Below are 23,858 nucleotides of genomic sequence, written 5' to 3' on the forward strand. Positions count from 1 at the left end.
ACGCTTAGGTGAGGTCTCTTAGGCCCTGCAGTGACTCGAGCGCCACCCCCAGCTTTCCCTCGCAACCCGAGGGGAAGATTGGGCTTCCCAGGGCCAACCCAAGGGGAAGGCTGAGATCCCCGTCGTAAGTCGAGAATGCCGCCGCAACTCGAGAAAAACCACGTGGTTCCCACCGCTTGGCAAGATGAGGCCCTTGCCCGCGACGGCGTCTCAAGGGAAGTCCCCTGTTCCGCCCTGAAGGGCGAGACGGTCCCTGACAGCCTTCCTGCGACCCCCAAAAGTCCCCCGACACGCCGGGTTCCCCCGAGGGGAACACCGAGGGCCCCGGCACCGCTTCCTCTGAGCCCCTTCTCCCCTCCTGATCGCGACAGGAGAGGCGATTCCCCTGCGTGGTCTGGAAGGGGTTCCCGGCCTTCCCGGCGCACCTCAGGATGAGGCCGGTCTCACGAGGAAATTCGAGACGAGCCACGTGGGTGGGGCCACAGGCCGAACGCCCCCGATTCCCCGGTCCGCTCTTGAGAAGGACCCGAGGCCCGGACCCCTCTTCGAAGGCAACCCTGTGGGTGAAGGCACAACACGAAGGGGCACTGCCACCCCCGTGCATCGTCCGCAAAGACCCGCGGGTTCCACACACAGCTCGACGAGGGGCCTGAGACCCCCCGAGCAACTCGAGAGGCCAGCGGGGTTCCCTTCCTCAGACAAGACGAGGCCTGACTCTCCTGTCCCAACTCTGCAGGGACCCTGCGGTCGGAGTCCGAAACGCAGAGGAAGCCTGAGGTGCCTGCCTCCCCTCGAGGTGAGGCCCTCTTCCGTTGCGCCAGACCCAGCGGAGTCCCGAGGGGCCCCGCCACCTCCACAGGATCCCTCGCCTCTCAGAGGCACCCTGGGAAGTTCCCTAAGGTCCCCGGCAGAAGGCGAGGGACACGAGGGTTTCCCGCCGCCCCCCGACAAAGACCTCGAGAGTCCTTCTTCAACGCGTCTCGAGGCCCTAGTCCCCTCCCGTGACTCGAGAGCCAGGACGCGCTCCCCCTCGCCACGCGCATGGAGACCTGACTTCCCTGGCGCCGCACGAGAGGCTCCCTGAGATCCTCGTCGTGCCTCGGGAGAAAACCCCCACGGGCGCCGCAGCTCGAGGAAACCCCTGAGACGCCCCCGTCCTCGCGAGCTGAGGGCCTTCTTTTCCTGCATGGCCTGGAGAGCAATCCCGGGTCCTCTCTCCAAACGGAAGAGGAGGCTGGACTCCCTTGAGGCCGCTCAGGGGGCTCCAAGAGACCCGCGTCGCGACTCGAGAGGAGAGCGGAGTCCTTGGCTTCCCCTCGAGACGAGGCCTGACTCCCCGGGGGAGCCTGGAATGCAACCCCGAGATCCCTGCCTTCCCTGGAGAGGAAAATTAGGTCCCGGACACACGCTTAGGTGAGGTCTCTTAGGCCCTGCAGTGACTCGAGCGCCACCCCCAGCTTTCCCTCGCAACCCGAGGGGAAGATTGGGCTTCCCAGGGCCAACCCAAGGGGAAGGCTGAGATCCCCGTCGTAACTCGAGAATGCCGCCGCAACTCGAGAAAAACCACGTGGTTCCCACCGCTTGGCAAGATGAGGCCCTTGCCCGCGACGGCGTCTCAAGGGAAGTCCCCTGTTCCGCCCTGAAGGGCGAGACGGTCCCTGACAGCCTTCCTGCGACCCCCAAAAGTCCCCCGACACGCCGGGTTCCCCCGAGGGGAACACCGAGGGCCCCGGCACCGCTTCCTCTGAGCCCCTTCTCCCCTCCTGATCGCGACAGGAGAGGCGATTCCCCTGCGTGGTCTGGAAGGGGTTCCCGGCCTTCCCGGCGCACCTCAGGATGAGGCCGGTCTCACGAGGAAATTCGAGACGAGCCACGTGGGTGGGGCCACAGGCCGAACGCCCCCGATTCCCCGGTCCGCTCTTGAGAAGGACCCGAGGCCCGGACCCCTCTTCGAAGGCAACCCTGTGGGTGAAGGCACAACACGAAGGGGCACTGCCACCCCCGTGCATCGTCCGCAAAGACCCGCGGGTTCCACACACAGCTCGACGAGGGGCCTGAGACCCCCCGAGCAACTCGAGAGGCCAGCGGGGTTCCCTTCCTCAGACAAGACGAGGCCTGACTCTCCTGTCCCAACTCTGCAGGGACCCTGCGGTCGGAGTCCGAAACGCAGAGGAAGCCTGAGGTGCCTGCCTCCCCTCGAGGTGAGGCCCTCTTCCGTTGCGCCAGACCCAGCGGAGTCCCGAGGGGCCCCGCCACCTCCAAAGGATCCCTCGCCTCTCAGAGGCACCCTGGGAAGTTCCCTAAGGTCCCCGGCAGAAGGCGAGGGACACGAGGGTTTCCCGCCGCCCCCCGACAAAGACCTCGAGAGTCCTTCTTCAACGCGTCTCGAGGCCCTAGTCCCCTCCCGTGACTCGAGAGCCAGGACGCGCTCCCCCTCGCCACGCGCATGGAGACCTGACTTCCCTGGCGCCGCACGAGAGGCTCCCTGAGATCCTCGTCGTGCCTCGGGAGAAAACCCCCACGGGCGCCGCAGCTCGAGGAAACCCCTGAGACGCCCCCGTCCTCGCGAGCTGAGGGCCTTCTTTTCCTGCATGGCCTGGAGAGCAATCCCGGGTCCTCTCTCCAAACGGAAGAGGAGGCTGGACTCCCTTGAGGCCGCTCAGGGGGCTCCAAGAGACCCGCGTCGCGACTCGAGAGGAGAGCGGAGTCCTTGGCTTCCCCTCGAGACGAGGCCTGACTCCCCGGGGGAGCCTGGAATGCAACCCCGAGATCCCTGCCTTCCCTGGAGAGGAAAATTAGGTCCCGGACACACGCTTAGGTGAGGTCTCTTAGGCCCTGCAGTGACTCGAGCGCCACCCCCAGCTTTCCCTCGCAACCCGAGGGGAAGATTGGGCTTCCCAGGGCCAACCCAAGGGGAAGGCTGAGATCCCCGTCGTAAGTCGAGAATGCCGCCGCAACTCGAGAAAAACCACGTGGTTCCCACCGCTTGGCAAGATGAGGCCCTTGCCCGCGACGGCGTCTCAAGGGAAGTCCCCTGTTCCGCCCTGAAGGGCGAGACGGTCCCTGACAGCCTTCCTGCGACCCCCAAAAGTCCCCCGACACGCCGGGTTCCCCCGAGGGGAACACCGAGGGCCCCGGCACCGCTTCCTCTGAGCCCCTTCTCCCCTCCTGATCGCGACAGGAGAGGCGATTCCCCTGCGTGGTCTGGAAGGGGTTCCCGGCCTTCCCGGCGCACCTCAGGATGAGGCCGGTCTCACGAGGAAATTCGAGACGAGCCACGTGGGTGGGGCCACAGGCCGAACGCCCCCGATTCCCCGGTCCGCTCTTGAGAAGGACCCGAGGCCCGGACCCCTCTTCGAAGGCAACCCTGTGGGTGAAGGCACAACACGAAGGGGCACTGCCACCCCCGTGCATCGTCCGCAAAGACCCGCGGGTTCCACACACAGCTCGACGAGGGGCCTGAGACCCCCCGAGCAACTCGAGAGGCCAGCGGGGTTCCCTTCCTCAGACAAGACGAGGCCTGACTCTCCTGTCCCAACTCTGCAGGGACCCTGCGGTCGGAGTCCGAAACGCAGAGGAAGCCTGAGGTGCCTGCCTCCCCTCGAGGTGAGGCCCTCTTCCGTTGCGCCAGACCCAGCGGAGTCCCGAGGGGCCCCGCCACCTCCACAGGATCCCTCGCCTCTCAGAGGCACCCTGGGAAGTTCCCTAAGGTCCCCGGCAGAAGGCGAGGGACACGAGGGTTTCCCGCCGCCCCCCGACAAAGACCTCGAGAGTCCTTCTTCAACGCGTCTCGAGGCCCTAGTCCCCTCCCGTGACTCGAGAGCCAGGACGCGCTCCCCCTCGCCACGCGCATGGAGACCTGACTTCCCTGGCGCCGCACGAGAGGCTCCCTGAGATCCTCGTCGTGCCTCGGGAGAAAACCCCCACGGGCGCCGCAGCTCGAGGAAACCCCTGAGACGCCCCCGTCCTCGCGAGCTGAGGGCCTTCTTTTCCTGCATGGCCTGGAGAGCAATCCCGGGTCCTCTCTCCAAACGGAAGAGGAGGCTGGACTCCCTTGAGGCCGCTCAGGGGGCTCCAAGAGACCCGCGTCGCGACTCGAGAGGAGAGCGGAGTCCTTGGCTTCCCCTCGAGACGAGGCCTGACTCCCCGGGGGAGCCTGGAATGCAACCCCGAGATCCCTGCCTTCCCTGGAGAGGAAAATTAGGTCCCGGACACACGCTTAGGTGAGGTCTCTTCGGCCCTGCAGTGACTCGAGCGCCACCCCCAGCTTTCCCTCGCAACCCGAGGGGAAGATTGGGCTTCCCAGGGCCAACCCAAGGGGAAGGCTGAGATCCCCGTCGTAAGTCGAGAATGCCGCCGCAACTCGAGAAAAACCACGTGGTTCCCACCGCTTGGCAAGATGAGGCCCTTGCCCGCGACGGCGTCTCAAGGGAAGTCCCCTGTTCCGCCCTGAAGGGCGAGACGGTCCCTGACAGCCTTCCTGCGACCCCCAAAAGTCCCCCGACACGCCGGGTTCCCCCGAGGGGAACACCGAGGGCCCCGGCACCGCTTCCTCTGAGCCCCTTCTCCCCTCCTGATCGCGACAGGAGAGGCGATTCCCCTGCGTGGTCTGGAAGGGGTTCCCGGCCTTCCCGGCGCACCTCAGGATGAGGCCGGTCTCACGAGGAAATTCGAGACGAGCCACGTGGGTGGGGCCACAGGCCGAACGCCCCCGATTCCCCGGTCCGCTCTTGAGAAGGACCCGAGGCCCGGACCCCTCTTCGAAGGCAACCCTGTGGGTGAAGGCACAACACGAAGGGGCACTGCCACCCCCGTGCATCGTCCGCAAAGACCCGCGGGTTCCACACACAGCTCGACGAGGGGCCTGAGACCCCCTGAGCAACTCGAGAGGCCAGCGGGGTTCCCTTCCTCAGACAAGACGTGGCCTGACTCTCCTGTCCCAACTCTGCAGGGACCCTGCGTTCGGAGTCCGAAACGCAGAGGAAGCCTGAGGTGCCTGCCTCCCCTCGAGGTGAGGCCCTCTTCCGTTGCGCCAGACCCAGCGGAGTCCCGAGGGGCCCCGCCACCTCCACAGGATCCCTCGCCTCTCAGAGGCACCCTGGGAAGTTCCCTAAGGTCCCCGGCAGAAGGCGAGGGACACGAGGGTTTCCCGCCGCCCCCCGACAAAGACCTCGAGAGTCCTTCTTCAACGCGTCTCGAGGCCCTAGTCCCCTCCCGTGACTCGAGAGCCAGGACGCGCTCCCCCTCGCCACGCGCATGGAGACCTGACTTCCCTGGCGCCGCACGAGAGGCTCCCTGAGATCCTCGTCGTGCCTCGGGAGAAAACCCCCACGGGCGCCGCAGCTCGAGGAAACCCCTGAGACGCCCCCGTCCTCGCGAGCTGAGGGCCTTCTTTTCCTGCATGGCCTGGAGAGCAATCCCGGGTCCTCTCTCCAAACGGAAGAGGAGGCTGGACTCCCTTGAGGCCGCTCAGGGGGCTCCAAGAGACCCGCGTCGCGACTCGAGAGGAGAGCGGAGTCCTTGGCTTCCCCTCGAGACGAGGCCTGACTCCCCGGGGGAGCCTGGAATGCAACCCCGAGATCCCTGCCTTCCCTGGAGAGGAAAATTAGGTCCCGGACACACGCTTAGGTGAGGTCTCTTAGGCCCTGCAGTGACTCGAGCGCCACCCCCAGCTTTCCCTCGCAACCCGAGGGGAAGATTGGGCTTCCCAGGGCCAACCCAAGGGGAAGGCTGAGATCCCCGTCGTAAGTCGAGAATGCCGCCGCAACTCGAGAAAAACCACGTGGTTCCCACCGCTTGGCAAGATGAGGCCCTTGCCCGCGACGGCGTCTCAAGGGAAGTCCCCTGTTCCGCCCTGAAGGGCGAGACGGTCCCTGACAGCCTTCCTGCGACCCCCAAAAGTCCCCCGACACGCCGGGTTCCCCCGAGGGGAACACCGAGGGTCCCGGCACCGCTTCCTCTGAGCCCCTTCTCCCCTCCTGATCGCGACAGGAGAGGCGATTCCCCTGCGTGGTCTGGAAGGGGTTCCCGGCCTTCCCGGCGCACCTCAGGATGAGGCCGGTCTCACGAGGAAATTCGAGACGAGCCACGTGGGTGGGGCCACAGGCCGAACGCCCCCGATTCCCCGGTCCGCTCTTGAGAAGGACCCGAGGCCCGGACCCCTCTTCGAAGGCAACCCTGTGGGTGAAGGCACAACACGAAGGGGCACTGCCACCCCCGTGCATCGTCCGCAAAGACCCGCGGGTTCCACACACAGCTCGACGAGGGGCCTGAGACCCCCTGAGCAACTCGAGAGGCCAGCGGGGTTCCCTTCCTCAGACAAGACGAGGCCTGACTCTCCTGTCCCAACTCTGCAGGGACCCTGCGGTCGGAGTCCGAAACGCAGAGGAAGCCTGAGGTGCCTGCCTCCCCTCGAGGTGAGGCCCTCTTCCGTTGCGCCAGACCCAGCGGAGTCCCGAGGGGCCCCGCCACCTCCACAGGATCCCTCGCCTCTCAGAGGCACCCTGGGAAGTTCCCTAAGGTCCCCGGCAGAAGGCGAGGGACACGAGGGTTTCCCGCCGCCCCCCGACAAAGACCTCGAGAGTCCTTCTTCAACGCGTCTCGAGGCCCTAGTCCCCTCCCGTGACTCGAGAGCCAGGACGCGCTCCCCCTCGCCACGCGCATGGAGACCTGACTTCCCTGGCGCCGCACGAGAGGCTCCCTGAGATCCTCGTCGTGCCTCGGGAGAAAACCCCCACGGGCGCCGCAGCTCGAGGAAACCCCTGAGACGCCCCCGTCCTCGCGAGCTGAGGGCCTTCTTTTCCTGCATGGCCTGGAGAGCAATCCCGGGTCCTCTCTCCAAACGGAAGAGGAGGCTGGACTCCCTTGAGGCCGCTCAGGGGGCTCCAAGAGACCCGCGTCGCGACTCGAGAGGAGAGCGGAGTCCTTGGCTTCCCCTCGAGACGAGGCCTGACTCCCCGGGGGAGCCTGGAATGCAACCCCGAGATCCCTGCCTTCCCTGGAGAGGAAAATTAGGTCCCGGACACACGCTTAGGTGAGGTCTCTTAGGCCCTGCAGTGACTCGAGCGCCACCCCCAGCTTTCCCTCGCAACCCGAGGGGAAGATTGGGCTTCCCAGGGCCAACCCAAGGGGAAGGCTGAGATCCCCGTCGTAACTCGAGAATGCCGCCGCAACTCGAGAAAAACCACGTGGTTCCCACCGCTTGGCAAGATGAGGCCCTTGCCCGCGACGGCGTCTCAAGGGAAGTCCCCTGTTCCGCCCTGAAGGGCGAGACGGTCCCTGACAGCCTTCCTGCGACCCCCAAAAGTCCCCCGACACGCCGGGTTCCCCCGAGGGGAACACCGAGGGTCCCGGCACCGCTTCCTCTGAGCCCCTTCTCCCCTCCTGATCGCGACAGGAGAGGCGATTCCCCTGCGTGGTCTGGAAGGGGTTCCCGGCCTTCCCGGCGCACCTCAGGATGAGGCCGGTCTCACGAGGAAATTCGAGACGAGCCACGTGGGTGGGGCCACAGGCCGAACGCCCCCGATTCCCCGGTCCGCTCTTGAGAAGGACCCGAGGCCCGGACCCCTCTTCGAAGGCAACCCTGTGGGTGAAGGCACAACACGAAGGGGCACTGCCACCCCCGTGCATCGTCCGCAAAGACCCGCGGGTTCCACACACAGCTCGACGAGGGGCCTGAGACCCCCTGAGCAACTCGAGAGGCCAGCGGGGTTCCCTTCCTCAGACAAGACGAGGCCTGACTCTCCTGTCCCAACTCTGCAGGGACCCTGCGGTCGGAGTCCGAAACGCAGAGGAAGCCTGAGGTGCCTGCCTCCCCTCGAGGTGAGGCCCTCTTCCGTTGCGCCAGACCCAGCGGAGTCCCGAGGGGCCCTGCCACCTCCACAGGATCCCTCGCCTCTCAGAGGCACCCTGGGAAGTTCCCTAAGGTCCCCGGCAGAAGGCGAGGGACACGAGGGTTTCCCGCCGCCCCCCGACAAAGACCTCGAGAGTCCTTCTTCAACGCGTCTCGAGGCCCTAGTCCCCTCCCGTGACTCGAGAGCCAGGACGCGCTCCCCCTCGCCACGCGCATGGAGACCTGACTTCCCTGGCGCCGCACGAGAGGCTCCCTGAGATCCTCGTCGTGCCTCGGGAGAAAACCCCCACGGGCGCCGCAGCTCGAGGAAACCCCTGAGACGCCCCCGTCCTCGCGAGCTGAGGGCCTTCTTTTCCTGCATGGCCTGGAGAGCAATCCCGGGTCCTCTCTCCAAACGGAAGAGGAGGCTGGACTCCCTTGAGGCCGCTCAGGGGGCTCCAAGAGACCCGCGTCGCGACTCGAGAGGAGAGCGGAGTCCTTGGCTTCCCCTCGAGACGAGGCCTGAATCCCCGGGGGAGCCTGGAATGCAACCCCGAGATCCCTGCCTTCCCTGGAGAGGAAAATTAGGTCCCGGACACACGCTTAGGTGAGGTCTCTTAGGCCCTGCAGTGACTCGAGCGCCACCCCCAGCTTTCCCTCGCAACCCGAGGGGAAGATTGGGCTTCCCAGGGCCAACCCAAGGGGAAGGCTGAGATCCCCGTCGTAACTCGAGAATGCCGCCGCAACTCGAGAAAAACCACGTGGTTCCCACCGCTTGGCAAGATGAGGCCCTTGCCCGCGACGGCGTCTCAAGGGAAGTCCCCTGTTCCGCCCTGAAGGGCGAGACGGTCCCTGACAGCCTTCCTGCGACCCCCAAAAGTCCCCCGACACGCCGGGTTCCCCCGAGGGGAACACCGAGGGTCCCGGCACCGCTTCCTCTGAGCCCCTTCTCCCCTCCTGATCGCGACAGGAGAGGCGATTCCCCTGCGTGGTCTGGAAGGGGTTCCCGGCCTTCCCGGCGCACCTCAGGATGAGGCCGGTCTCACGAGGAAATTCGAGACGAGCCACGTGGGTGGGGCCACAGGCCGAACGCCCCCGATTCCCCGGTCCGCTCTTGAGAAGGACCCGAGGCCCGGACCCCTCTTCGAAGGCAACCCTGTGGGTGAAGGCACAACACGAAGGGGCACTGCCACCCCCGTGCATCGTCCGCAAAGACCCGCGGGTTCCACACACAGCTCGACGAGGGGCCTGAGACCCCCTGAGCAACTCGAGAGGCCAGCGGGGTTCCCTTCCTCAGACAAGACGAGGCCTGACTCTCCTGTCCCAACTCTGCAGGGACCCTGCGGTCGGAGTCCGAAACGCAGAGGAAGCCTGAGGTGCCTGCCTCCCCTCGAGGTGAGGCCCTCTTCCGTTGCGCCAGACCCAGCGGAGTCCCGAGGGGCCCCGCCACCTCCACAGGATCCCTCGCCTCTCAGAGGCACCCTGGGAAGTTCCCTAAGGTCCCCGGCAGAAGGCGAGGGACACGAGGGTTTCCCGCCGCCCCCCGACAAAGACCTCGAGAGTCCTTCTTCAACGCGTCTCGAGGCCCTAGTCCCCTCCCGTGACTCGAGAGCCAGGACGCGCTCCCCCTCGCCACGCGCATGGAGACCTGACTTCCCTGGCGCCGCACGAGAGGCTCCCTGAGATCCTCGTCGTGCCTCGGGAGAAAACCCCCACGGGCGCCGCAGCTCGAGGAAACCCCTGAGACGCCCCCGTCCTCGCGAGCTGAGGGCCTTCTTTTCCTGCATGGCCTGGAGAGCAATCCCGGGTCCTCTCTCCAAACGGAAGAGGAGGCTGGACTCCCTTGAGGCCGCTCAGGGGGCTCCAAGAGACCCGCGTCGCGACTCGAGAGGAGAGCGGAGTCCTTGGCTTCCCCTCGAGACGAGGCCTGACTCCCCGGGGGAGCCTGGAATGCAACCCCGAGATCCCTGCCTTCCCTGGAGAGGAAAATTAGGTCCCGGACACACGCTTAGGTGAGGTCTCTTAGGCCCTGCAGTGACTCGAGCGCCACCCCCAGCTTTCCCTCGCAACCCGAGGGGAAGATTGGGCTTCCCAGGGCCAACCCAAGGGGAAGGCTGAGATCCCCGTCGTAAGTCGAGAATGCCGCCGCAACTCGAGAAAAACCACGTGGTTCCCACCGCTTGGCAAGATGAGGCCCTTGCCCGCGACGGCGTCTCAAGGGAAGTCCCCTGTTCCGCCCTGAAGGGCGAGACGGTCCCTGACAGCCTTCCTGCGACCCCCAAAAGTCCCCCGACACGCCGGGTTCCCCCGAGGGGAACACCGAGGGCCCCGGCACCGCTTCCTCTGAGCCCCTTCTCCCCTCCTGATCGCGACAGGAGAGGCGATTCCCCTGCGTGGTCTGGAAGGGGTTCCCGGCCTTCCCGGCGCACCTCAGGATGAGGCCGGTCTCACGAGGAAATTCGAGACGAGCCACGTGGGTGGGGCCACAGGCCGAACGCCCCCGATTCCCCGGTCCGCTCTTGAGAAGGACCCGAGGCCCGGACCCCTCTTCGAAGGCAACCCTGTGGGTGAAGGCACAACACGAAGGGGCACTGCCACCCCCGTGCATCGTCCGCAAAGACCCGCGGGTTCCACACACAGCTCGACGAGGGGCCTGAGACCCCCTGAGCAACTCGAGAGGCCAGCGGGGTTCCCTTCCTCAGACAAGACGAGGCCTGACTCTCCTGTCCCAACTCTGCAGGGACCCTGCGGTCGGAGTCCGAAACGCAGAGGAAGCCTGAGGTGCCTGCCTCCCCTCGAGGTGAGGCCCTCTTCCGTTGCGCCAGACCCAGCGGAGTCCCGAGGGGCCCCGCCACCTCCACAGGATCCCTCGCCTCTCAGAGGCACCCTGGGAAGTTCCCTAAGGTCCCCGGCAGAAGGCGAGGGACACGAGGGTTTCCCGCCGCCCCCCGACAAAGACCTCGAGAGTCCTTCTTCAACGCGTCTCGAGGCCCTAGTCCCCTCCCGTGACTCGAGAGCCAGGACGCGCTCCCCCTCGCCACGCGCATGGAGACCTGACTTCCCTGGCGCCGCACGAGAGGCTCCCTGAGATCCTCGTCGTGCCTCGGGAGAAAACCCCCACGGGCGCCGCAGCTCGAGGAAACCCCTGAGACGCCCCCGTCCTCGCGAGCTGAGGGCCTTCTTTTCCTGCATGGCCTGGAGAGCAATCCCGGGTCCTCTCTCCAAACGGAAGAGGAGGCTGGACTCCCTTGAGGCCGCTCAGGGGGCTCCAAGAGACCCGCGTCGCGACTCGAGAGGAGAGCGGAGTCCTTGGCTTCCCCTCGAGACGAGGCCTGACTCCCCGGGGGAGCCTGGAATGCAACCCCGAGATCCCTGCCTTCCCTGGAGAGGAAAATTAGGTCCCGGACACACGCTTAGGTGAGGTCTCTTAGGCCCTGCAGTGACTCGAGCGCCACCCCCAGCTTTCCCTCGCAACCCGAGGGGAAGATTGGGCTTCCCAGGGCCAACCCAAGGGGAAGGCTGAGATCCCCGTCGTAAGTCGAGAATGCCGCCGCAACTCGAGAAAAACCACGTGGTTCCCACCGCTTGGCAAGATGAGGCCCTTGCCCGCGACGGCGTCTCAAGGGAAGTCCCCTGTTCCGCCCTGAAGGGCGAGACGGTCCCTGACAGCCTTCCTGCGACCCCCAAAAGTCCCCCGACACGCCGGGTTCCCCCGAGGGGAACACCGAGGGCCCCGGCACCGCTTCCTCTGAGCCCCTTCTCCCCTCCTGATCGCGACAGGAGAGGCGATTCCCCTGCGTGGTCTGGAAGGGGTTCCCGGCCTTCCCGGCGCACCTCAGGATGAGGCCGGTCTCACGAGGAAATTCGAGACGAGCCACGTGGGTGGGGCCACAGGCCGAACGCCCCCGATTCCCCGGTCCGCTCTTGAGAAGGACCCGAGGCCCGGACCCCTCTTCGAAGGCAACCCTGTGGGTGAAGGCACAACACGAAGGGGCACTGCCACCCCCGTGCATCGTCCGCAAAGACCCGCGGGTTCCACACACAGCTCGACGAGGGGCCTGAGACCCCCCGAGCAACTCGAGAGGCCAGCGGGGTTCCCTTCCTCAGACAAGACGAGGCCTGACTCTCCTGTCCCAACTCTGCAGGGACCCTGCGGTCGGAGTCCGAAACGCAGAGGAAGCCTGAGGTGCCTGCCTCCCCTCGAGGTGAGGCCCTCTTCCGTTGCGCCAGACCCAGCGGAGTCCCGAGGGGCCCCGCCACCTCCACAGGATCCCTCGCCTCTCAGAGGCACCCTGGGAAGTTCCCTAAGGTCCCCGGCAGAAGGCGAGGGACACGAGGGTTTCCCGCCGCCCCCCGACAAAGACCTCGAGAGTCCTTCTTCAACGCGTCTCGAGGCCCTAGTCCCCTCCCGTGACTCGAGAGCCAGGACGCGCTCCCCCTCGCCACGCGCATGGAGACCTGACTTCCCTGGCGCCGCACGAGAGGCTCCCTGAGATCCTCGTCGTGCCTCGGGAGAAAACCCCCACGGGCGCCGCAGCTCGAGGAAACCCCTGAGACGCCCCCGTCCTCGCGAGCTGAGGGCCTTCTTTTCCTGCATGGCCTGGAGAGCAATCCCGGGTCCTCTCTCCAAACGGAAGAGGAGGCTGGACTCCCTTGAGGCCGCTCAGGGGGCTCCAAGAGACCCGCGTCGCGACTCGAGAGGAGAGCGGAGTCCTTGGCTTCCCCTCGAGACGAGGCCTGACTCCCCGGGGGAGCCTGGAATGCAACCCCGAGATCCCTGCCTTCCCTGGAGAGGAAAATTAGGTCCCGGACACACGCTTAGGTGAGGTCTCTTAGGCCCTGCAGTGACTCGAGCGCCACCCCCAGCTTTCCCTCGCAACCCGAGGGGAAGATTGGGCTTCCCAGGGCCAACCCAAGGGGAAGGCTGAGATCCCCGTCGTAACTCGAGAATGCCGCCGCAACTCGAGAAAAACCACGTGGTTCCCACCGCTTGGCAAGATGAGGCCCTTGCCCGCGACGGCGTCTCAAGGGAAGTCCCCTGTTCCGCCCTGAAGGGCGAGACGGTCCCTGACAGCCTTCCTGCGACCCCCAAAAGTCCCCCGACACGCCGGGTTCCCCCGAGGGGAACACCGAGGGTCCCGGCACCGCTTCCTCTGAGCCCCTTCTCCCCTCCTGATCGCGACAGGAGAGGCGATTCCCCTGCGTGGTCTGGAAGGGGTTCCCGGCCTTCCCGGCGCACCTCAGGATGAGGCCGGTCTCACGAGGAAATTCGAGACGAGCCACGTGGGTGGGGCCACAGGCCGAACGCCCCCGATTCCCCGGTCCGCTCTTGAGAAGGACCCGAGGCCCGGACCCCTCTTCGAAGGCAACCCTGTGGGTGAAGGCACAACACGAAGGGGCACTGCCACCCCCGTGCATCGTCCGCAAAGACCCGCGGGTTCCACACACAGCTCGACGAGGGGCCTGAGACCCCCTGAGCAACTCGAGAGGCCAGCGGGGTTCCCTTCCTCAGACAAGACGAGGCCTGACTCTCCTGTCCCAACTCTGCAGGGACCCTGCGGTCGGAGTCCGAAACGCAGAGGAAGCCTGAGGTGCCTGCCTCCCCTCGAGGTGAGGCCCTCTTCCGTTGCGCCAGACCCAGCGGAGTCCCGAGGGGCCCCGCCACCTCCACAGGATCCCTCGCCTCTCAGAGGCACCCTGGGAAGTTCCCTAAGGTCCCCGGCAGAAGGCGAGGGACACGAGGGTTTCCCGCCGCCCCCCGACAAAGACCTCGAGAGTCCTTCTTCAACGCGTCTCGAGGCCCTAGTCCCCTCCCGTGACTCGAGAGCCAGGACGCGCTCCCCCTCGCCACGCGCATGGAGACCTGACTTCCCTGGCGCCGCACGAGAGGCTCCCTGAGATCCTCGTCGTGCCTCGGGAGAAAACCCCCACGGGCGCCGCAGCTCGAGGAAACCCCTGAGACGCCCCCGTCCTCGCGAGCTGAGGGCCTTCTTTTCCTGCATGGCCTGGAGAGCAATCCCGGGTCCTCTCTCCAAACGGAAGAGGAGGCTGGACTCCCTTGAGGCCGCTCAGGGGGCTCCAAGAGACCCGCGTCGCGACTCGAGAGGAGAGCGGAGTCCTTGGCTTCCCCTCGAGACGAGGCCTGACTCCCCGGGGGAGCCTGGAATGCAACCCCGAGATCCCTGCCTTCCCTGGAGAGGAAAATTAGGTCCCGGACACACGCTTAGGTGAGGTCTCTTAGGCCCTGCAGTGACTCGAGCGCCACCCCCAGCTTTCCCTCGCAACCCGAGGGGAAGATTGGGCTTCCCAGGGCCAACCCAAGGGGAAGGCTGAGATCCCCGTCGTAAGTCGAGAATGCCGCCGCAACTCGAGAAAAACCACGTGGTTCCCACCGCTTGGCAAGATGAGGCCCTTGCCCGCGACGGCGTCTCAAGGGAAGTCCCCTGTTCCGCCCTGAAGGGCGAGACGGTCCCTGACAGCCTTCCTGCGACCCCCAAAAGTCCCCCGACACGCCGGGTTCCCCCGAGGGGAACACCGAGGGCCCCGGCACCGCTTCCTCTGAGCCCCTTCTCCCCTCCTGATCGCGACAGGAGAGGCGATTCCCCTGCGTGGTCTGGAAGGGGTTCCCGGCCTTCCCGGCGCACCTCAGGATGAGGCCGGTCTCACGAGGAAATTCGAGACGAGCCACGTGGGTGGGGCCACAGGCCGAACGCCCCCGATTCCCCGGTCCGCTCTTGAGAAGGACCCGAGGCCCGGACCCCTCTTCGAAGGCAACCCTGTGGGTGAAGGCACAACACGAAGGGGCACTGCCACCCCCGTGCATCGTCCGCAAAGACCCGCGGGTTCCACACACAGCTCGACGAGGGGCCTGAGACCCCCCGAGCAACTCGAGAGGCCAGCGGGGTTCCCTTCCTCAGACAAGACGAGGCCTGACTCTCCTGTCCCAACTCTGCAGGGACCCTGCGGTCGGAGTCCGAAACGCAGAGGAAGCCTGAGGTGCCTGCCTCCCCTCGAGGTGAGGCCCTCTTCCGTTGCGCCAGACCCAGCGGAGTCCCGAGGGGCCCCGCCACCTCCACAGGATCCCTCGCCTCTCAGAGGCACCCTGGGAAGTTCCCTAAGGTCCCCGGCAGAAGGCGAGGGACACGAGGGTTTCCCGCCGCCCCCCGACAAAGACCTCGAGAGTCCTTCTTCAACGCGTCTCGAGGCCCTAGTCCCCTCCCGTGACTCGAGAGCCAGGACGCGCTCCCCCTCGCCACGCGCATGGAGACCTGACTTCCCTGGCGCCGCACGAGAGGCTCCCTGAGATCCTCGTCGTGCCTCGGGAGAAAACCCCCACGGGCGCCGCAGCTCGAGGAAACCCCTGAGACGCCCCCGTCCTCGCGAGCTTAGGGCCTTCTTTTCCTGCATGGCCTGGAGAGCAATCCCGGGTCCTCTCTCCAAACGGAAGAGGAGGCTGGACTCCCTTGAGGCCGCTCAGGGGGCTCCAAGAGACCCGCGTCGCGACTCGAGAGGAGAGCGGAGTCCTTGGCTTCCCCTCGAGACGAGGCCTGACTCCCCGGGGGAGCCTGGAATGCAACCCCGAGATCCCTGCCTTCCCTGGAGAGGAAAATTAGGTCCCGGACACACGCTTAGGTGAGGTCTCTTAGGCCCTGCAGTGACTCGAGCGCCACCCCCAGCTTTCCCTCGCAACCCGAGGGGAAGATTGGGCTTCCCAGGGCCAACCCAAGGGGAAGGCTGAGATCCCCGTCGTAAGTCGAGAATGCCGCCGCAACTCGAGAAAAACCACGTGGTTCCCACCGCTTGGCAAGATGAGGCCCTTGCCCGCGACGGCGTCTCAAGGGAAGTCCCCTGTTCCGCCCTGAAGGGCGAGACGGTCCCTGACAGCCTTCCTGCGACCCCCAAAAGTCCCCCGACACGCCGGGTTCCCCCGAGGGGAACACCGAGGGCCCCGGCACCGCTTCCTCTGAGCCCCTTCTCCCCTCCTGATCGCGACAGGAGAGGCGATTCCCCTGCGTGGTCTGGAAGGGGTTCCCGGCCTTCCCGGCGCACCTCAGGATGAGGCCGGTCTCACGAGGAAATTCGAGACGAGCCACGTGGGTGGGGCCACAGGCCGAACGCCCCCGATTCCCCGGTCCGCTCTTGAGAAGGACCCGAGGCCCGGACCCCTCTTCGAAGGCAACCCTGTGGGTGAAGGCACAACACGAAGGGGCACTGCCACCCCCGTGCATCGTCCGCAAAGACCCGCGGGTTCCACACACAGCTCGACGAGGGGCCTGAGACCCCCTGAGCAACTCGAGAGGCCAGCGGGGTTCCCTTCCTCAGACAAGACGTGGCCTGACTCTCCTGTCCCAACTCTGCAGGGACCCTGCGGTCGGAGTCCGAAACGCAGAGGAAGCCTGAGGTGCCTGCCTCCCCTCGAGGTGAGGCCCTCTTCCGTTGCGCCAGACCCAGCGGAGTCCCGAGGGGCCCCGCCACCTCCACAGGATCCCTCGCCTCTCAGAGGCACCCTGGGAAGTTCCCTAAGGTCCCCGGCAGAAGGCGAGGGACACGAGGGTTTCCCGCCGCCCCCCGACAAAGACCTCGAGAGTCCTTCTTCAACGCGTCTCGAGGCCCTAGTCCCCTCCCGTGACTCGAGAGCCAGGACGCGCTCCCCCTCGCCACGCGCATGGAGACCTGACTTCCCTGGCGCCGCACGAGAGGCTCCCTGAGATCCTCGTCGTGCCTCGGGAGAAAACCCCCACGGACGCCGCAGCTCGAGGAAACCCCTGAGACGCCCCCGTCCTCGCGAGCTGAGGGCCTTCTTTTCCTGCATGGCCTGGAGAGCAATCCCGGGTCCTCTCTCCAAACGGAAGAGGAGGCTGGACTCCCTTGAGGCCGCTCAGGGGGCTCCAAGAGACCCGCGTCGCGACTCGAGAGGAGAGCGGAGTCCTTGGCTTCCCCTCGAGACGAGGCCTGACTCCCCGGGGGAGCCTGGAATGCAACCCCGAGATCCCTGCCTTCCCTGGAGAGGAAAATTAGGTCCCGGACACACGCTTAGGTGAGGTCTCTTAGGCCCTGCAGTGACTCGAGCGCCACCCCCAGCTTTCCCTCGCAACCCGAGGGGAAGATTGGGCTTCCCAGGGCCAACCCAAGGGGAAGGCTGAGATCCCCGTCGTAAGTCGAGAATGCCGCCGCAACTCGAGAAAAACCTCGTGGTTCCCACCGCTTGGCAAGATGAGGCCCTTGCCCGCGACGGCGTCTCAAGGGAAGTCCCCTGTTCCGCCCTGAAGGGCGAGACGGTCCCTGACAGCCTTCCTGCGACCCCCAAAAGTCCCCCGACACGCCGGGTTCCCCCGAGGGGAACACCGAGGGTCCCGGCACCGCTTCCTCTGAGCCCCTTCTCCCCTCCTGATCGCGACAGGAGAGGCGATTCCCCTGCGTGGTCTGGAAGGGGTTCCCGGCCTTCCCGGCGCACCTCAGGATGAGGCCGGTCTCACGAGGAAATTCGAGACGAGCCACGTGGGTGGGGCCACAGGCCGAACGCCCCCGATTCCCCGGTCCGCTCTTGAGAAGGACCCGAGGCCCGGACCCCTCTTCGAAGGCAACCCTGTGGGTGAAGGCACAACACGAAGGGGCACTGCCACCCCCGTGCATCGTCCGCAAAGACCCGCGGGTTCCACACACAGCTCGACGAGGGGCCTGAGACCCCCTGAGCAACTCGAGAGGCCAGCGGGGTTCCCTTCCTCAGACAAGACGAGGCCTGACTCTCCTGTCCCAACTCTGCAGGGACCCTGCGGTCGGAGTCCGAAACGCAGAGGAAGCCTGAGGTGCCTGCCTCCCCTCGAGGTGAGGCCCTCTTCCGTTGCGCCAGACCCAGCGGAGTCCCGAGGGGCCCCGCCACCTCCACAGGATCCCTCGCCTCTCAGAGGCACCCTGGGAAGTTCCCTAAGGTCCCCGGCAGAAGGCGAGGGACACGAGGGTTTCCCGCCGCCCCCCGACAAAGATCTCGAGAGTCCTTCTTCAACGCGTCTCGAGGCCCTAGTCCCCTCCCGTGACTCGAGAGCCAGGACGCGCTCCCCCTCGCCACGCACATGGAGACCTGACTTCCCTGGCGCCGCACGAGAGGCTCCCTGAGATCCTCGTCGTGCCTCGGGAGAAAACCCCCACGGGTGCCGCAGCTCGAGGAAACCCCTGAGACGCCCCCGTCCTCGCGAGCTGAGGGCCTTCTTTTCCTGCATGGCCTGGAGAGCAATCCCGGGTCCTCTCTCCAAACGGAAGAGGAGGCTGGACTCCCTTGAGGCCGCTCAGGGGGCTCCAAGAGACCCGCGTCGCGACTCGAGAGGAGAGCGGAGTCCTTGGCTTCCCCTCGAGACGAGGCCTGACTCCCCGGGGGAGCCTGGAATGCAACCCCGAGATCCCTGCCTTCCCTGGAGAGGAAAATTAGGTCCCGGACACACGCTTAGGTGAGGTCTCTTAGGCCCTGCAGTGACTCGAGCGCCACCCCCAGCTTTCCCTCGCAACCCGAGGGGAAGATTGGGCTTCCCAGGGCCAACCCAAGGGGAAGGCTGAGATCCCCGTCGTAAGTCGAGAATGCCGCCGCAACTCGAGAAAAACCACGTGGTTCCCACCGCTTGGCAAGATGAGGCCCTTGCCCGCGACGGCGTCTCAAGGGAAGTCCCCTGTTCCGCCCTGAAGGGCGAGACGGTCCCTGACAGCCTTCCTGCGACCCCCAAAAGTCCCCCGACACGCCGGGTTCCCCCGAGGGGAACACCGAGGGTCCCGGCACCGCTTCCTCTGAGCCCCTTCTCCCCTCCTGATCGCGACAGGAGAGGCGATTCCCCTGCGTGGTCTGGAAGGGGTTCCCGGCCTTCCCGGCGCACCTCAGGATGAGGCCGGTCTCACGAGGAAATTCGAGACGAGCCACGTGGGTGGGGCCACAGGCCGAACGCCCCCGATTCCCCGGTCCGCTCTTGAGAAGGACCCGAGGCCCGGACCCCTCTTCGAAGGCAACCCTGTGGGTGAAGGCACAACACGAAGGGGCACTGCCACCCCCGTGCATCGTCCGCAAAGACCCGCGGGTTCCACACACAGCTCGACGAGGGGCCTGAGACCCCCTGAGCAACTCGAGAGGCCAGCGGGGTTCCCTTCCTCAGACAAGACGAGGCCTGACTCTCCTGTCCCAACTCTGCAGGGACCCTGCGGTCGGAGTCCGAAACGCAGAGGAAGCCTGAGGTGCCTGCCTCCCCTCGAGGTGAGGCCCTCTTCCGTTGCGCCAGACCCAGCGGAGTCCCGAGGGGCCCTGCCACCTCCACAGGATCCCTCGCCTCTCAGAGGCACCCTGGGAAGTTCCCTAAGGTCCCCGGCAGAAGGCGAGGGACACGAGGGTTTCCCGCCGCCCCCCGACAAAGACCTCGAGAGTCCTTCTTCAACGCGTCTCGAGGCCCTAGTCCCCTCCCGTGACTCGAGAGCCAGGACGCGCTCCCCCTCGCCACGCGCATGGAGACCTGACTTCCCTGGCGCCGCACGAGAGGCTCCCTGAGATCCTCGTCGTGCCTCGGGAGAAAACCCCCACGGGCGCCGCAGCTCGAGGAAACCCCTGAGACGCCCCCGTCCTCGCGAGCTGAGGGCCTTCTTTTCCTGCATGGCCTGGAGAGCAATCCCGGGTCCTCTCTCCAAACGGAAGAGGAGGCTGGACTCCCTTGAGGCCGCTCAGGGGGCTCCAAGAGACCCGCGTCGCGACTCGAGAGGAGAGCGGAGTCCTTGGCTTCCCCTCGAGACGAGGCCTGACTCCCCGGGGGAGCCTGGAATGCAACCCCGAGATCCCTGCCTTCCCTGGAGAGGAAAATTAGGTCCCGGACACACGCTTAGGTGAGGTCTCTTAGGCCCTGCAGTGACTCGAGCGCCACCCCCAGCTTTCCCTCGCAACCCGAGGGGAAGATTGGGCTTCCCAGGGCCAACCCAAGGGGAAGGCTGAGATCCCCGTCGTAACTCGAGAATGCCGCCGCAACTCGAGAAAAACCACGTGGTTCCCACCGCTTGGCAAGATGAGGCCCTTGCCCGCGACGGCGTCTCAAGGGAAGTCCCCTGTTCCGCCCTGAAGGGCGAGACGGTCCCTGACAGCCTTCCTGCGACCCCCAAAAGTCCCCCGACACGCCGGGTTCCCCCGAGGGGAACACCGAGGGTCCCGGCACCGCTTCCTCTGAGCCCCTTCTCCCCTCCTGATCGCGACAGGAGAGGCGATTCCCCTGCGTGGTCTGGAAGGGGTTCCCGGCCTTCCCGGCGCACCTCAGGATGAGGCCGGTCTCACGAGGAAATTCGAGACGAGCCACGTGGGTGGGGCCACAGGCCGAACGCCCCCGATTCCCCGGTCCGCTCTTGAGAAGGACCCGAGGCCCGGACCCCTCTTCGAAGGCAACCCTGTGGGTGAAGGCACAACACGAAGGGGCACTGCCACCCCCGTGCATCGTCCGCAAAGACCCGCGGGTTCCACACACAGCTCGACGAGGGGCCTGAGACCCCCTGAGCAACTCGAGAGGCCAGCGGGGTTCCCTTCCTCAGACAAGACGAGGCCTGACTCTCCTGTCCCAACTCTGCAGGGACCCTGCGGTCGGAGTCCGAAACGCAGAGGAAGCCTGAGGTGCCTGCCTCCCCTCGAGGTGAGGCCCTCTTCCGTTGCGCCAGACCCAGCGGAGTCCCGAGGGGCCCCGCCACCTCCACAGGATCCCTCGCCTCTCAGAGGCACCCTGGGAAGTTCCCTAAGGTCCCCGGCAGAAGGCGAGGGACACGAGGGTTTCCCGCCGCCCCCCGACAAAGACCTCGAGAGTCCTTCTTCAACGCGTCTCGAGGCCCTAGTCCCCTCCCGTGACTCGAGAGCCAGGACGCGCTCCCCCTCGCCACGCGCATGGAGACCTGACTTCCCTGGCGCCGCACGAGAGGCTCCCTGAGATCCTCGTCGTGCCTCGGGAGAAAACCCCCACGGGCGCCGCAGCTCGAGGAAACCCCTGAGACGCCCCCGTCCTCGCGAGCTGAGGGCCTTCTTTTCCTGCATGGCCTGGAGAGCAATCCCGGGTCCTCTCTCCAAACGGAAGAGGAGGCTGGACTCCCTTGAGGCCGCTCAGGGGGCTCCAAGAGCCCCGCGTCGCGACTCGAGAGGAGAGCGGAGTCCTTGGCTTCCCCTCGAGACGAGGCCTGACTCCCCGGGGGAGCCTGGAATGCAACCCCGAGATCCCTGCCTTCCCTGGAGAGGAAAATTAGGTCCCGGACACACGCTTAGGTGAGGTCTCTTAGGCCCTGCAGTGACTCGAGCGCCACCCCCAGCTTTCCCTCGCAACCCGAGGGGAAGATTGGGCTTCCCAGGGCCAACCCAAGGGGAAGGCTGAGATCCCCGTCGTAAGTCGAGAATGCCGCCGCAACTCGAGAAAAACCACGTGGTTCCCACCGCTTGGCAAGATGAGGCCCTTGCCCGCGACGGCGTCTCAAGGGAAGTCCCCTGTTCCGCCCTGAAGGGCGAGACGGTCCCTGACAGCCTTCCTGCGACCCCCAAAAGTCCCCCGACACGCCGGGTTCCCCCGAGGGGAACACCGAGGGCCCCGGCACCGCTTCCTCTGAGCCCCTTCTCCCCTCCTGATCGCGACAGGAGAGGCGATTCCCCTGCGTGGTCTGGAAGGGGTTCCCGGCCTTCCCGGCGCACCTCAGGATGAGGCCGGTCTCACGAGGAAATTCGAGACGAGCCACGTGGGTGGGGCCACAGGCCGAACGCCCCCGATTCCCCGGTCCGCTCTTGAGAAGGACCCGAGGCCCGGACCCCTCTTCGAAGGCAACCCTGTGGGTGAAGGCACAACACGAAGGGGCACTGCCACCCCCGTGCATCGTCCGCAAAGACCCGCGGGTTCCACACACAGCTCGACGAGGGGCCTGAGACCCCCTGAGCAACTCGAGAGGCCAGCGGGGTTCCCTTCCTCAGACAAGACGAGGCCTGACTCTCCTGTCCCAACTCTGCAGGGACCCTGCGGTCGGAGTCCGAAACGCAGAGGAAGCCTGAGGTGCCTGCCTCCCCTCGAGGTGAGGCCCTCTTCCGTTGCGCCAGACCCAGCGGAGTCCCGAGGGGCCCCGCCACCTCCACAGGATCCCTCGCCTCTCAGAGGCACCCTGGGAAGTTCCCTAAGGTCCCCGGCAGAAGGCGAGGGACACGAGGGTTTCCCGCCGCCCCCCGACAAAGACCTCGAGAGTCCTTCTTCAACGCGTCTCGAGGCCCTAGTCCCCTCCCGTGACTCGAGAGCCAGGACGCGCTCCCCCTCGCCACGCGCATGGAGACCTGACTTCCCTGGCGCCGCACGAGAGGCTCCCTGAGATCCTCGTCGTGCCTCGGGAGAAAACCCCCACGGGCGCCGCAGCTCGAGGAAACCCCTGAGACGCCCCCGTCCTCGCGAGCTGAGGGCCTTCTTTTCCTGCATGGCCTGGAGAGCAATCCCGGGTCCTCTCTCCAAACGGAAGAGGAGGCTGGACTCCCTTGAGGCCGCTCAGGGGGCTCCAAGAGACCCGCGTCGCGACTCGAGAGGAGAGCGGAGTCCTTGGCTTCCCCTCGAGACGAGGCCTGACTCCCCGGGGGAGCCTGGAATGCAACCCCGAGATCCCTGCCTTCCCTGGAGAGGAAAATTAGGTCCCGGACACACGCTTAGGTGAGGTCTCTTCGGCCCTGCAGTGACTCGAGCGCCACCCCCAGCTTTCCCTCGCAACCCGAGGGGAAGATTGGGCTTCCCAGGGCCAACCCAAGGGGAAGGCTGAGATCCCCGTCGTAAGTCGAGAATGCCGCCGCAACTCGAGAAAAACCACGTGGTTCCCACCGCTTGGCAAGATGAGGCCCTTGCCCGCGACGGCGTCTCAAGGGAAGTCCCCTGTTCCGCCCTGAAGGGCGAGACGGTCCCTGACAGCCTTCCTGCGACCCCCAAAAGTCCCCCGACACGCCGGGTTCCCCCGAGGGGAACACCGAGGGTCCCGGCACCGCTTCCTCTGAGCCCCTTCTCCCCTCCTGATCGCGACAGGAGAGGCGATTCCCCTGCGTGGTCTGGAAGGGGTTCCCGGCCTTCCCGGCGCACCTCAGGATGAGGCCGGTCTCACGAGGAAATTCGAGACGAGCCACGTGGGTGGGGCCACAGGCCGAACGCCCCCGATTCCCCGGTCCGCTCTTGAGAAGGACCCGAGGCCCGGACCCCTCTTCGAAGGCAACCCTGTGGGTGAAGGCACAACACGAAGGGGCACTGCCACCCCCGTGCATCGTCCGCAAAGACCCGCGGGTTCCACACACAGCTCGACGAGGGGCCTGAGACCCCCCGAGCAACTCGAGAGGCCAGCGGGGTTCCCTTCCTCAGACAAGACGAGGCCTGACTCTCCTGTCCCAACTCTGCAGGGACCCTGCGGTCGGAGTCCGAAACGCAGAGGAAGCCTGAGGTGCCTGCCTCCCCTCGAGGTGAGGCCCTCTTCCGTTGCGCCAGACCCAGCGGAGTCCCGAGGGGCCCCGCCACCTCCACAGGATCCCTCGCCTCTCAGAGGCACCCTGGGAAGTTCCCTAAGGTCCCCGGCAGAAGGCGAGGGACACGAGGGTTTCCCGCCGCCCCCCGACAAAGACCTCGAGAGTCCTTCTTCAACGCGTCTCGAGGCCCTAGTCCCCTCCCGTGACTCGAGAGCCAGGACGCGCTCCCCCTCGCCACGCGCATGGAGACCTGACTTCCCTGGCGCCGCACGAGAGGCTCCCTGAGATCCTCGTCGTGCCTCGGGAGAAAACCCCCACGGGCGCCGCAGCTCGAGGAAACCCCTGAGACGCCCCCGTCCTCGCGAGCTGAGGGCCTTCTTTTCCTGCATGGCCTGGAGAGCAATCCCGGGTCCTCTCTCCAAACGGAAGAGGAGGCTGGACTCCCTTGAGGCCGCTCAGGGGGCTCCAAGAGACCCGCGTCGCGACTCGAGAGGAGAGCGGAGTCCTTGGCTTCCCCTCGAGACGAGGCCTGAATCCCCGGGGGAGCCTGGAATGCAACCCCGAGATCCCTGCCTTCCC

Source organism: Bubalus kerabau, unplaced genomic scaffold (genome assembly GCF_029407905.1).
Source record: "Bubalus kerabau isolate K-KA32 ecotype Philippines breed swamp buffalo unplaced genomic scaffold, PCC_UOA_SB_1v2 scaffold_90, whole genome shotgun sequence".
Classification (NCBI taxonomy): Eukaryota; Metazoa; Chordata; class Mammalia; order Artiodactyla; family Bovidae; genus Bubalus; species Bubalus kerabau.